This window comes from Phasianus colchicus, chromosome 7 (genome assembly GCF_987193195.1).
Source record: "Phasianus colchicus chromosome 7, bPhaCol1.hap1.1, whole genome shotgun sequence".
NCBI classification, from domain to species: domain Eukaryota; kingdom Metazoa; phylum Chordata; class Aves; order Galliformes; family Phasianidae; genus Phasianus; species Phasianus colchicus.
Window position 1 is genome coordinate 31042552 of NC_143442.1, and position 12148 is coordinate 31054699.

At 41.3% G+C, this 12148-nt stretch overlaps 2 long non-coding RNA genes across 9 annotated transcripts in view; one reads left to right on the forward strand and one right to left on the reverse strand.

Moving 5' to 3' along the window:
* LOC116235935 (uncharacterized) overlaps positions 1–12148 on the forward strand; it is a 352161-nt gene that overhangs the window by 125943 nt on the left and 214070 nt on the right. The gene's annotated exons all lie outside the window — the stretch shown is intronic.
* LOC149917302 (uncharacterized) lies at positions 9750–11483 on the reverse strand. 2 transcript variants are annotated; one of them, XR_016468416.1, is made up of 3 exons: positions 10694–11483; positions 10484–10591; positions 9750–10380 (listed from the first exon to the last, which is right to left on the reverse strand). It is a non-coding gene; the product is annotated as an uncharacterized LOC149917302 (long non-coding RNA). The 2 variants fall into 2 exon arrangements; XR_016468415.1 differs by having other exon boundaries at positions 9750–10591.

Below are 12148 nucleotides of genomic sequence, written 5' to 3' on the forward strand. Positions count from 1 at the left end.
TGGAACTGTCAAGGCAGAAAATAGTTAGAAGAATGTGAAATGTAGACATTGGTCCATAATACAAAGGTGCATATAGATATGTGATATGTAAAAGCCCTTGCTAGTGTTGCATTCACTGTAGTTCTTCACTGTGTTTCTATGGAAAAAACTTCTCAATTCAGTGGTACATTAGCAGAAAGCACTGCTGATGCTAAGCTTCTAGATCTTGTAAAAGGGTTGCTGCTGCTTAACTTGCTGCGTATGTGCTTGTTAGACCTATGCTAGCTAGACCTATGTGAGTTCATATGTGAGTTCAACTGTGGTCCCCTGTGCTCCAACTATGTTTTATGTGACTGACAGAGGCAATGTGCACATGTGGTGCAGTGTTCCAGGTGTCCCAAATACATACAGTATTCCAACTGGGTTTTTGGATGAGTGAAAATACTTCAAAAATGGCTGGAGGTTTCACACTTCCTTGCACTGCTCTGAGGTAGAAAATGATAAGGTAGGGTATGGCTATTTTGGTGTAGTTTTCTCCTGTTCATAGTATAGATTTTGGATGATTATACAGTTAGTGGAAAGCATGCATGTCCAGTGCCCTGATCTTTTTCTTGTGATGGTGTGATGCGCTGGCTTTCTTAACGTTCGCTGGTATTAAAAGCATCATCTGAAAAGACTTGAAAGCACCTACCAGAACTGAATGTGCCTCACGAGTCTAATACGAACAGCACTCACTCAGTGGAAAGAACTTTAAGACAGAGTTTGTGAGTGGAACTAGATAATGATTTGCTATTTTGCATCTTAAAACTCATAGGGGCTAACGGTGCTGAAAAAAACAGAGACTTAGCAATACAGTTTGGCCATAATATTCCAAGTTTTTAGTTCTCTGTTAATAAAGCAGTGATTAATCTAACTGAATTTGTATTTTGTTCTTGCATGAGGAAACAGGTCATGGTTATTTTTGTGTAATACAGAGGTTTAAGACAGTGAAATCCCTTAAAGGTGCACATTCACATCAAGATTTAGAAATATTTATAATTATTGGTCTAAAAATCCCACTTTTGTCAGTGTCCGCGTGTTGGCATGCATTTTATACATATATGTAAAAATGTATGTATACTATTCCTCTTGTGATTTTTATCTATAGTAAACATAACTGGCAAAGGTTTAAGGCCTAAATGCTCTTTTACCTTCGTAAGGCATTAATCTTTATTTTTAATTGTTAACTTAAAATTCTTGCTTTGTAGAAATATCACTTGAATTTCATTAATCTATTTATTTTTCTGCAATAGCTTCTAAATGAGTAACTCTCTGGGGTCAGTAGTTTTAATTCATATAGGCTCCTAGGAGAGGATTTCTAACCTTAGAAACAGTTCATTTTGTTCCAATTCTCTTTTCAGCTTCAATTCATTAATTCTGCTTCACTTCTCTCCTCTACAAAGCACCCAAGAACAATTCTGTGATACCTGTTACTTGATATTTTGTTATAGCTTGAAGAGTTCATAGCTTGAGAATGTATGAATGTTAACCCCCTTCTTAAACACTAATATTGTGGAAATTGGATAGAGCTATTTTAGAATACTGGAGGAGATAATGTATGTAATCACTTGCTAAGGAATAAGTTCTTTTAATATTTTCAGTCTGATTGTGTATCCAGATGAGTAGAAGAAATATGTTCACAGCTAAATTGTCCAGGCAAGACAGACCTTTTGGTCAAGAAAGAAAAAATGTATATAAGATGATAAAGCCATAAATGTGGGGAAGCTCAGCATTGATACAAATTAGAGAGATCACACTAAAATAATCTGGTTTAGTAGAGCAGAGCTTTTTTTCCCTCGAGCTGTCTGTACGTTTCCTTCCCAGAGGATGTGGTGTGAGTGGATGGGGCTGTCTGGAGCAGTGGTAGGGATGTGCCAGGCTGAGGCTGTATGTTTCACTGTGGCTTGGCCTTTGTCCTGCTGTGGCAGTTCCCAGCTGATCTTGCCAAGCAATTTGTTTGCAGCACCTGATGGTTGCAAAGTCTGTGCAGGTAATGGCAGTAATCTTTTGGGGTTTGCTGAGCAGCTGCAGGCTTGGAAGGTCTTTTTTTCTCTATCCCAAAGACTATATTTAAATGTTTCTGATAGGTGATATTTAAATATAAAAGAAAAAAACTGTGGTTTTGTTCTGATTCAACATAGATCTTGAAAACACTGATCAATTTCCATTTGAACGGAAACTCAGGTTGGCTGCCAGTGTTTTCAGGAGAACAGCCACTGCCCACAGAGGCAGAGTAGTGCAGAGACTTGTGTAGTAAAGGATACTGAAGAGATGAACAGCACGCTGGAGTCCTGAAATTGTGGTAAAAAATGGAATCTAGAAGACCCTAAAAATATTAATACTGGATAACATCAGTGACCTCTTTTAGAGCTATTCCTGACTTATTTTCATTACTGACCTTAAACCATAAAACTATAATATGCTAATCAAAATGTCCTGTTAAAGTTAGGAGTGAAAAATCAGTATAGAAGAACATTATTAAATTGTATAGGAAAAACTGAATCACCTTAGGGAATGGAGCAATGGAGAAGGGGAGAAATTCCATACTAGGATACGCAAGATGATAATCCCAGTTATGAATATAGAAGAGTGGACATCAGTGAGTCAATAGCTGGAGATGGCTGAGGAGGATGGTGTGAGGACAATGTGTTTAGGAGTTGGGGTGAGAAAAGAATGGAATGTGATGTGCAAGTTCAGATCTGTTTCCCAAGAAGGAAACATATGAACTGGAATGAGTACAAGGAAAACCAGAAAGAGCACAGATATAGTTGCCTTGTGATTGCAGTGGTAATTAATAATACCTTTTCAAACCTCAGGGATATTATACATCCCTGTGTCTTTATCAGTAAGCAATAAAGTTTATGTAGCTGATATATTTATGTAGTACTTAAATTGTTTGCTTTCAGTATTTATTAAAACACTTCAGGTTTTCTGTATATATTTTTTCCTGCAGGTGTAACAGAACTATAATAAATCACAATTTGAATGAATATTTATAATACAATAACGCCTTCAGTGTTGCAACGCATAATATTAGTCATGCTAGTAGTTACAGCTTCTATGTGTATTTTACTGATGTGCAATGTTGTTATGTTTTGACTTACATTAAATAATTTAAGATAAATGGAACTGTTTGTTCTTTTATTTGAGAGCAGTTCTCCTTTTTAGTAATCCCAGAAATCATTTTTACAAGTTTCTGTGCCAGGATCCAGGGTTCAGTAGATTAAATTGTTCATACTGGGTCACACCTGGCTGCCCTCCAGCTTGTTACATATATTTCAAATCTTCTTGTAGAAGATTCGATTCCATTTTCTGTAATCTCAGGGGCTTAATTGTACAGGGCACTTAGACATGCAGCTTCTGCATGTGGCACAGCTAATGTACATGTGCACAAATAAAGGTGCAGTGTAGAGACAGTCCTTGTGACCGAAAAAAAGAACCTGTGAAGAGAGTTACAAGAGGAGTGTTGCTTTTAGTTTATCTTTAGTGGTGCTTTTCCACAGCCGGTGGCAGAATGTGGAAGATGTGAACTATGTGAACAAGTTAGTGGCTGAGCTTTGTAACCTGATCATTGATTGCTTTCTGTATCCTGGTGCTGTGTGTTTCTAAGGAGTCAGAGTTGTTAGTTTCTACAATCCCATCATTGCACTATATCTTTCTTTCATGTTTTATTTCTGTTGTAATGTTTGATACCCATACCTAAGACTAAGTTGTGCAGTTTCAGGAGGGCTGACATTCTGAATTCTCTGCAGGGCGGTGCATCTCTGATGCTCTGAAATGATTAAGAATTAAGTTTCTTGTGGAGTTGGGAGGGAAAAATGAGTGATGCAAACAAAAAATAGTACCAATAGCAAATAATTAAAACCCCCAAACCTGTTGGCTTAACTGTCATCTGCAGTAAGGCTCAATGTATCTGGAACAATTATGTTTATCACCTTAGGTGAATCACATGTGAACCATTTTGGACTTCAGAGGGATAACTTCCCAGTTGCCACACTGCTTGCAAATGAGGAGTGACTGTATTGCTATACAGAGTAGGCAGTGTGCTGCTTGTTGAAATGAAAGCCCTGTGCTCAGAATGTTAAGCTATAAGTGATTAGAAAAATATTCCCAGGCTTGCTCTAATGCCTTACATTTTCATGCAATTCATCTTGATGCTGAAACTATAAATGTGTAAATCCTCAAACATAAATGTGGCAATATGTAACATTCAAGGCTTTTCTTTGAAATTTGAAGCTAACGATAATACCAAAATAAATATACTTCAAGTAAATACCTGTCTCTGTACCCAGTCAGATGTAAATTATTAGAAAAGAAAAAATGCAGCAGCTGAATTTAATAACAGTGTAGGATTTATGACTAGGAAGCAAATATTCATCACAAGTCAAGAAAGACAATATTTTGCCATGTTTAGAAGGCCATCAAAATATTTGGCTTCACAGCATGAGGGGTGACATTTGCATCAAAAACATGCAAATCAGTAGCAAGTCTGGAATATTTTTTTCTGTTGTGTCCTTATAAGATAATGTGTGGATGAGAAATGAGGACACTTGAATCAGTGTGGGAGCCCAGTTGCCTGTCTACATGTTACCTCATTACTCTGTGACCCCTTGTAGCCACAATGAGTGATGACTCTAAATGCCCACAAGTAATATCACAGGTGGAAGCAAATTTGCCATCAATATACTCTTACAATAGCAGAGATGATAGTTTTCCTCTCTATAAACATAACTGTCCCCATTTGGTACGTGCTGTGATGAAGAGGAGTGGGTAATGGGCATTTACTACCTCAGACATTCACTCCCAGCCTCAGAGTACAGTGAGAATGACTGATTACTTCAGATGCCATTAGCTCTGCATGAAGTAGCAAGCTAATGCAAGGTAAATTGGAGATTGGAGTTTGATCCAGGAATGGACCATGAGACATAAGGCAGTACTTAAGAATGCCTTACTCTGGATCTGCAGAAAATGGTGTGCAACTGAATTTGGACACGGAACACCAGATCCCCAAATAAACCTTCCTGATGTTCAGTTTAGTTTTCCTAATAGCCCAGAAATATTCTTGTGTAAACAACAAAACATTTATATGGAGGTGCAATTTCCCAGAGAAGTCAAATATTTCTTTTCACTCATGGTTGTTTTCCAATGTTCCTGGCATTTCAGGGTTCTCGTAGTCAGTTATCGTGTATTATTTCTAAACATCATCTTTAAGATAGGTGTTGACAAAAGTCAGCTGCTCCTTCCTTTATGTATTACTATTTTAGCAAGGATTTCTCTTCTGCAGTTTACTGTAGAAGTTAATAGAGAAGGGAAGAGAATTTCAAAATGAATTAATTGCAAGCGTTCATCAGGAGCAGAATAATGAGGACTAAATCTGCAGGTGTAGTGCCAGCTATTTTTTGCTGTGCTGTTATTTAACAGCTATTACATGCTGTTGTCTCTGAAGTCTTCAAAGTAACAGAATAAATTAAAAAAAAACAACAACGATGTCTGTTAGATGATCTTAGTGGCTAGCCAGTACTTGTCATTGGAAGCCCTGTGCCCGTCAGTGTGTTCTGGGCATCTTCAATTTTATGAAAACAAAACTTGACCAAAAGGAGAGAAATCTAGTTTTCTGTCTGGTTTGCATTTTCTTACTACGGTGCAGTAGTTCAAATGATTGATTAATGCATAACACCACTTATAAGCTCCAGCCAGTTCACTTGCTGTTGCCTCCTTTATTTGATTGGTGAAGTAGATAAGTGATGGCTGCCTTGGGGTTAATACTTGCAGCTTCAGAGGAAGATAATAAAACCTTGTTCTCATGCTGTGTATGCAGATGAACAAAATCATGTGTCTTTTCCCACATTATGTTACATTTCCTTTCACTCTCCCATTTTTGGAGTTTATCAAGCTATTCCACTCTGCACAAAATAAATAAATCCTACCTCAGTGTGTAGCAGTGTACAAAATAAAACTGAGAACCTGAAAAAGTACTATGTTTCTATGAGTGTGAGAGAGATTCGTGGACATTTCCTTCAGTAATATCTTTAAAAAGCTACATATGCCTCAGGTGGTATTTATCTTATCTGCCACCTGTTCACTGGCAGAGCTGCAGGGCCATTCATACCACAAGGCTCTTTATTGTGGTGGTGTAATTGATATTACACCATAGCATTCAAGTGGCGCAGAATTACTATTTAATTATTGCATACTGGTTAATTTAACCATATTAAGGAGAATATGACTTCTGTTATGAATAAGCCAGCGTTTAATAAAACAAATATTTTCCTCTGTAGCATTCAGGAACAAGCAAGCACTAAAACTGAAGTAAGAACCCTGAGGAAATGATCAACTCTACACATATGGGGTGATGTGCTCCGTGTCTGATTTTGCAGTATTTGTTCATGTAACATTCTTAGCAAGAAAATCATCTCAACAAGGAGGATTAGGCAGGTCATGGGATATTCAGGGGTTTTCCACATTCTTCATCTGTGAAGATATATTTAGGAATCGGTCTTTCTGTACATACGTCCATGAGTGTTTTGGAGTATCATTTTGTGACTGGCTTTGGCTTTCAGAATTACATATTATTTGCTTGTCTGGATCTTGTTTGACAAGAGTTCAGGGATGATAAAAACTTGAGAAGTTTAGAGAGGGAAAGGGCTGCCAGAGACTAAATGCCAACAAATTCATGCTGGAAAGAGAGGGTAAGTTTATAGTAAAGAAAGTCAGGAATAGCTAGAATTAGTATTACAGTTGTTGCTTTCATTTCAAACTTCAAAAAATAGTCATGTAGCAAACAATGTACTTGCATTTTGTAACTAAGTAATGCTGAGTCTGATAAAGCCTTTTAATACTTATAAATCTTCTCTCCTTAGACTTCCAAGGCTGAACAATACTAGGAATTCCCCATTAAAAGCAGTTTGAAAAAAAATATATATATATTCTGGAAGGGGAAAAAAAAAAGAGGGAAGCTTTGCAGCACACCATGTTTGAAGATCTGTGCAAAAGCATTGTGAAATGTAGTAGATGCCTGCCATTTCTTGTACATAGAGTTTGAGAACTGTACAGCTGCGGATGTAGAAGTCATTTTTTTCATCAGTGTTGGTGGCAGTTGGGAAGAAAAATGTAACAATAATAGTTAGACTCTGTGCTTGTAGGTTAAGAGACTCCTTTTAAATTATGCAGGTTGGCAAGATGATTCACATAATAACTAAAAGACATTCTAAAGGTATATGAAGGAGAAGATGTTCTATGAAAATGTGAGTTAACGTACTGAAAAAGTCTGATGAATAGGAAGGTTGAACACGGTCTCTGTACAACTTTGAAGCTTACTGTATAACTTGTTTGTGATAAAAATATATTAAACTAATTTTTGCTTTTGTTTTAGATGGTACTCTTTAGCTATTAAAAAGTAGAATAGCTTTCAGATACCGCCAGTAGAGAGAGACCTAGTAAGAAACCATCAAATATATAGGTTGCTCCAAAAGTGACACCTGCTATTTAATTCCATAGAAACTACCACAGACATGAAGAACACAACACTGCTTGATAGAGCAAATTCTCAGTTACAAAACAATCTTTTTCAACAGTCACCACAATTTGTTATGTATTTTTGCTAGCCTCAATGCCACGCTTGTAAAAATCTGCATGGCCGTCCAGAACATGGCTTGTCTTTCAGTGTTGCCGCTGCTGAAAGGTATCATCTCACTGTGCTCACATCGAGTGTTTGATCTCCATAAACATCCAGCAACCATTCATGAATGTCACTGGGTGCCATTTTTTCCACATGGAGGAATTCAATGACATGCCTTTCCTTCATATGCACTTCAATTTCAGGTGCCATTTAGTCAGACTGCCTCTCTGCTACTATCTGTTGCATGGGAATAAAATGTAGCAGAATGCAGGTGGGAAGGTTTGACCGCAACTGCCATACAGCCAACATCAGCATCTGATGTCGTGGGCCATCAGAACAAAATAGGAGATCTTACTTTTGGAGCAGCCCACATAAATTTATATGGTTTCTATCTAAGGGTATGTATATACATATATATATATGTATGTATACACATATATAGTGAATATCACCTGCCTTTCTATAGTAGAAACTGAAATGACAGGGGCATCAGCGATAGTTGTGTTGGAGGACATATACTAGAATGCATAAAATCTTGTTTCTATTATGAAGTCTAATGAGCTAGCAATCTGGTTATTATCTGTTGTAACGGAATGGCATTTAAGGTTCATATACTTTCTGGAAAACTGTTGAAAGAAAAATCACCAAAGGTTAATCTATTACTGTATTATTCTTTTTCTAGGCATCTCAATTAACTTCAATTAACTTGATTTCCCCTGCATTTATAGTGTAGTTCTGTGGATGATTATTGTGAATTTCAATTTTTCAGTAACTTTGGCTACTCCCTTTTTTAAAGAAAATCTTCCCAGGTATGCTTTCGGTGCTTTTGGGAAACTGTGCTATCTTTAATTAAATTATATTGTCTTTCTGCATGGAAAGACTCTGGGAGCTCATTCATATTTGATTATGCAGTGTTGCCTTAAGTCCTTTGGTAAAATGAAGTGTAACTACATAGGGCTGAAATCATGAAGCAGGAATATATCTGTTAAGATGGGCTAATTGTATGGTAACTTTCTTAAACCTGACACTCCACTATTGACAAACAGTGCACTGGGAGAGACAATGCATAGTAGTCCAAAAAGAACAGAAAGCCCGAAGAAAAACAAAGTCTGTTTTTCAAGGGATGGTTTCCAGCCTAAATTTGTTGAAGTCTAATACCCTAAGGAATATATACAAGGGAATTTGGGGAGTTAGGAGAAAAATGTTTCTTCTGCAACAAGAAAAAAAGAAGGAAAGTGTATCTTAAAAAAGAAAGGAAAACATTCAAATGTACCATTTCATATTAGTTAAGCCTCCTTGGAAGAGTTCAGAAATTGTGAGACACAAAATGGACTAAGAGGAACAGTGACTGGGCACTGGCCTAATGTAATCAATGATCAGTCAGCAGGGGGGCTCTGCAGGGCTCCGATTCAGGACAAGTTCTCTTTAATGCTTTTGTAAATGACTGGAATGCAGGATTCAAAGGTACACCAAAAAGTTTGCAAGTGACACAGAACTGAGAAGAGTTGTTGGCTGTTTCAAGGCTATAGAGGCCTTGCGGAGACATCTTGATAAATAAGAGGGTTACAGACACTGGAATTGTACACACACATACTCTACTTTTTATCTTACCTGTTAAGACATTATCCTGACTCTTTCTCGTGCCTTCTTTTCACGATTCATGCTGCTGCCTTGGGTGATGAAAAAGGTTAATTGACAGACCCGTTAATGAGAAACTGGCCTAAATTTGAGCAAGTGTTTGTGTAATTTTGGTTTGGCAAGAATCATAGCGGACTGTTTTCCATCTCTTTTGGGAGTGAATGGCACATGAAAGATGTCAAGGAACATGAAGCCTTTGGAAAGGTCAGTGACCGTGGTGTTATTAAGTCAGAAAGCTTGGAGGCTTGGGCCTCTGCTGTGCTTGTGTCTGAAGGTGCTCTTTCGGTCATTGCTGTTCTTTTCTGTAAAGATGTGAGTGATGCTCTTCATCATTTGGCATCCGCCAGCTGTTCCTGGCTGTGCAGAGTGAACTTTTGCTGCAAGAAATCTGGGATTGTTTTCTTTAAATTTGCTGTGAGAAGTGAAATCGTTGGGAAGGAGCAAGAAGAAAGGCTTTAGGAGCTGTGTGTGAAAATGCCTTTTTTTGGTGCACCCATCCCACTGCTGTCATGCAGATGAGTTCTGGAGCCAGTGTAGCAGTGCTGAGCACAGACCTGCCAGCACCACCTGTCCCGGGGCAGACAGGGCTGGCGGCTGCAGGCGGCAGCAGCGGCGCAGGCCTGGGCTGGGCCTCAGCCTGTGGGGCAAAGCCGTTCCCACTGGGGAGAGCAGTCCCAGGGCAGACCCTGAAGTACCAGAGATAGAGAGGTATTTACTGGCTTTACTTTTTTATTGCTATCATTATGGTCGTTTTAAACTGTTTCAACTGTTTATTGTCCTGACTTGAAAAAGAGTCCCAATGGAGCAACTGGAATGGACCTTCATGCTGGACTTCAGCTCTTCTTCCTGACCAAACCAAAGTCTTCTGCTTCTCCAGTGGCACAGATTGCCTCTGTAGCTTCTCTGACACTGCCTGGAGTCTGCAGGTTGCTCAGGGCTGTCCACACAGCAGTTTGGTGAACACCAGTCCCAGTACTGCCCTCTTCTTTAGGGCTCACCTGGAGGCTGCAGGGAGCTCAGGGCCATCTGCTGAACTCCTCCTTTTGTCCCAGCAGAGCAGCTCAATGGACACCAGTCATAGTCCTGCCCTCTTCTTTAGTGCTCACCTGGAGGAAGCAAGATTTCAGTCTGTCTGCTGGAGTCCTCCTGTTGTTCCAGCACAGCTCAATGGACACCAGACCCAGTCCTGCCCTCTTCCTCAGGGCTTACCTGGAGGCTGCAGGGAGCTCAGGGCCATCTGCTGGACTCCTCCTGTTGTGCCAGCGCAGCAGCTTAGTGGATCCCAGACCCAGTCCTGCTCTCTTCTTTAGGGCTCACCTATAGGAAGCAAGGAAACTGGGGTTGTCTGCTGGACTCCTGTTGTCCCAGCATAGCTTACTGAGCACCAGACCTAGTCCTGCCCTCTTCCTTAGGGCTTACCTGGAGGCTGCAGGAAGCTCAGGGCCATCTCCTGGACTTCTCCCTTTGTCTCAGCACAGCTCAGTGGACACCAGTCCAAATCCTTCCCTTTTCCTCAGAGCTTGGGAAGGAAGAGGGGAGAGGTCTTGGGGAAAGATGGGGAATGGAGAAGGAAGGGGGTGGGGAGCAGCAGCTGTCGCAGGGGCTCTCTGGCGGATGGTGACATTTCAACGCCGAGATGGAAATCGAGAGCCCCTGGTGCGCCAACGGATGTGACGACGTCTCCGGGCAAGCGTGGTGTTACAGCATTTGCCCGGGCCTGGTGGAGATGGATCCACCTCCATTGGCTCTTCCTCCAGAGGTAGATCCACCTCCATGGGCTCGACGTCGTCTTTAGGTGGATCGATTTCCATTTCTTCAGGCTCGCTGCTGCTCCCCTGAAGCCTAAGCTTCTTTGGTGGAGGAGGATCCATCCTCCTCCGGAAAGGTGGGACGGAGGGAGATAAGGAGAGCTTTGGATAAATCGCTTCTTGGGTCAGCAGCCACAAGACGCAAGTCGGTTAAGGACTGTGGGTCTGTTGCCAGGGACCCCGTACACACAGCGGTCGTCAGGGAGATGCCTGGTGACGTCATCACGGCATGGCACTGCAACCCCAGGAGTGTGCCACCATGACCAAACCAGGGCTGTGCTGGGCAAGGGGAGGCTGTGGTCTGGGAGTTGCCCTAGTTGCCACTCAGTGGGATTTTGCAGGGCTCTGTTTTCAAACCAGGTCTCTTTAATGCTTTCATCGATGACTCCAATAAAGATCTGGAAGTACGTTAAGTAAATTTGTGGATGGCGCTGAACTGGGAGTAGTGTTGGCTCCCTGAGGGTAGAGAGGCCTTGTGTCTGGATCTTGACAAACTCGAGGGTGGTCTCCACGTGCATGAAGAAAAGCAAGTGCTGGTTCTGCACCTGAGATGGGGCAGCCCTGGCTCTGTGTACAAACTGGGGGACGAGAGGCTGGAGCACAGCCCCAGGAAAGGGATCTGGGGTTTCTGGCTGCCTGCCAGTTGAATCCAAGGCAGCACCGTGCCCTGGAGCCCAAAGGGCCAACCGTACCCTGGGGGGCACCAGGCCCAGCGCTGCCGGCTGAGGGAGGGTTGTCCCACTGCTCTGCCTGCTGCGGCCCCACCTCCAGCACTGGGTGCCAGTTGGGTGCCACAGTGTAGGACATAAAACTGTCAAAGAGCATACAGTGGAGTCTTCAAAGATTGGGAAGGGTCTGGAGAGCAGGAGGTGTGGGGAGCAGCTGAGGTCCCTTGCTTTGTTCAGCCCGGAGAAGCTGCAGCCTGCAGCTCCGCAGAGGGGCAGCGCTGGTTTCTGCTCTCTGGTGATGGTGATAGGACCTGAGGGAATGGCGTGGAGCTGCGTCAGGGGAGCATTAGGTGGGAAAAGGATCTGCACCAGAGGGTGGTGGGCATGGAACAGAGCTG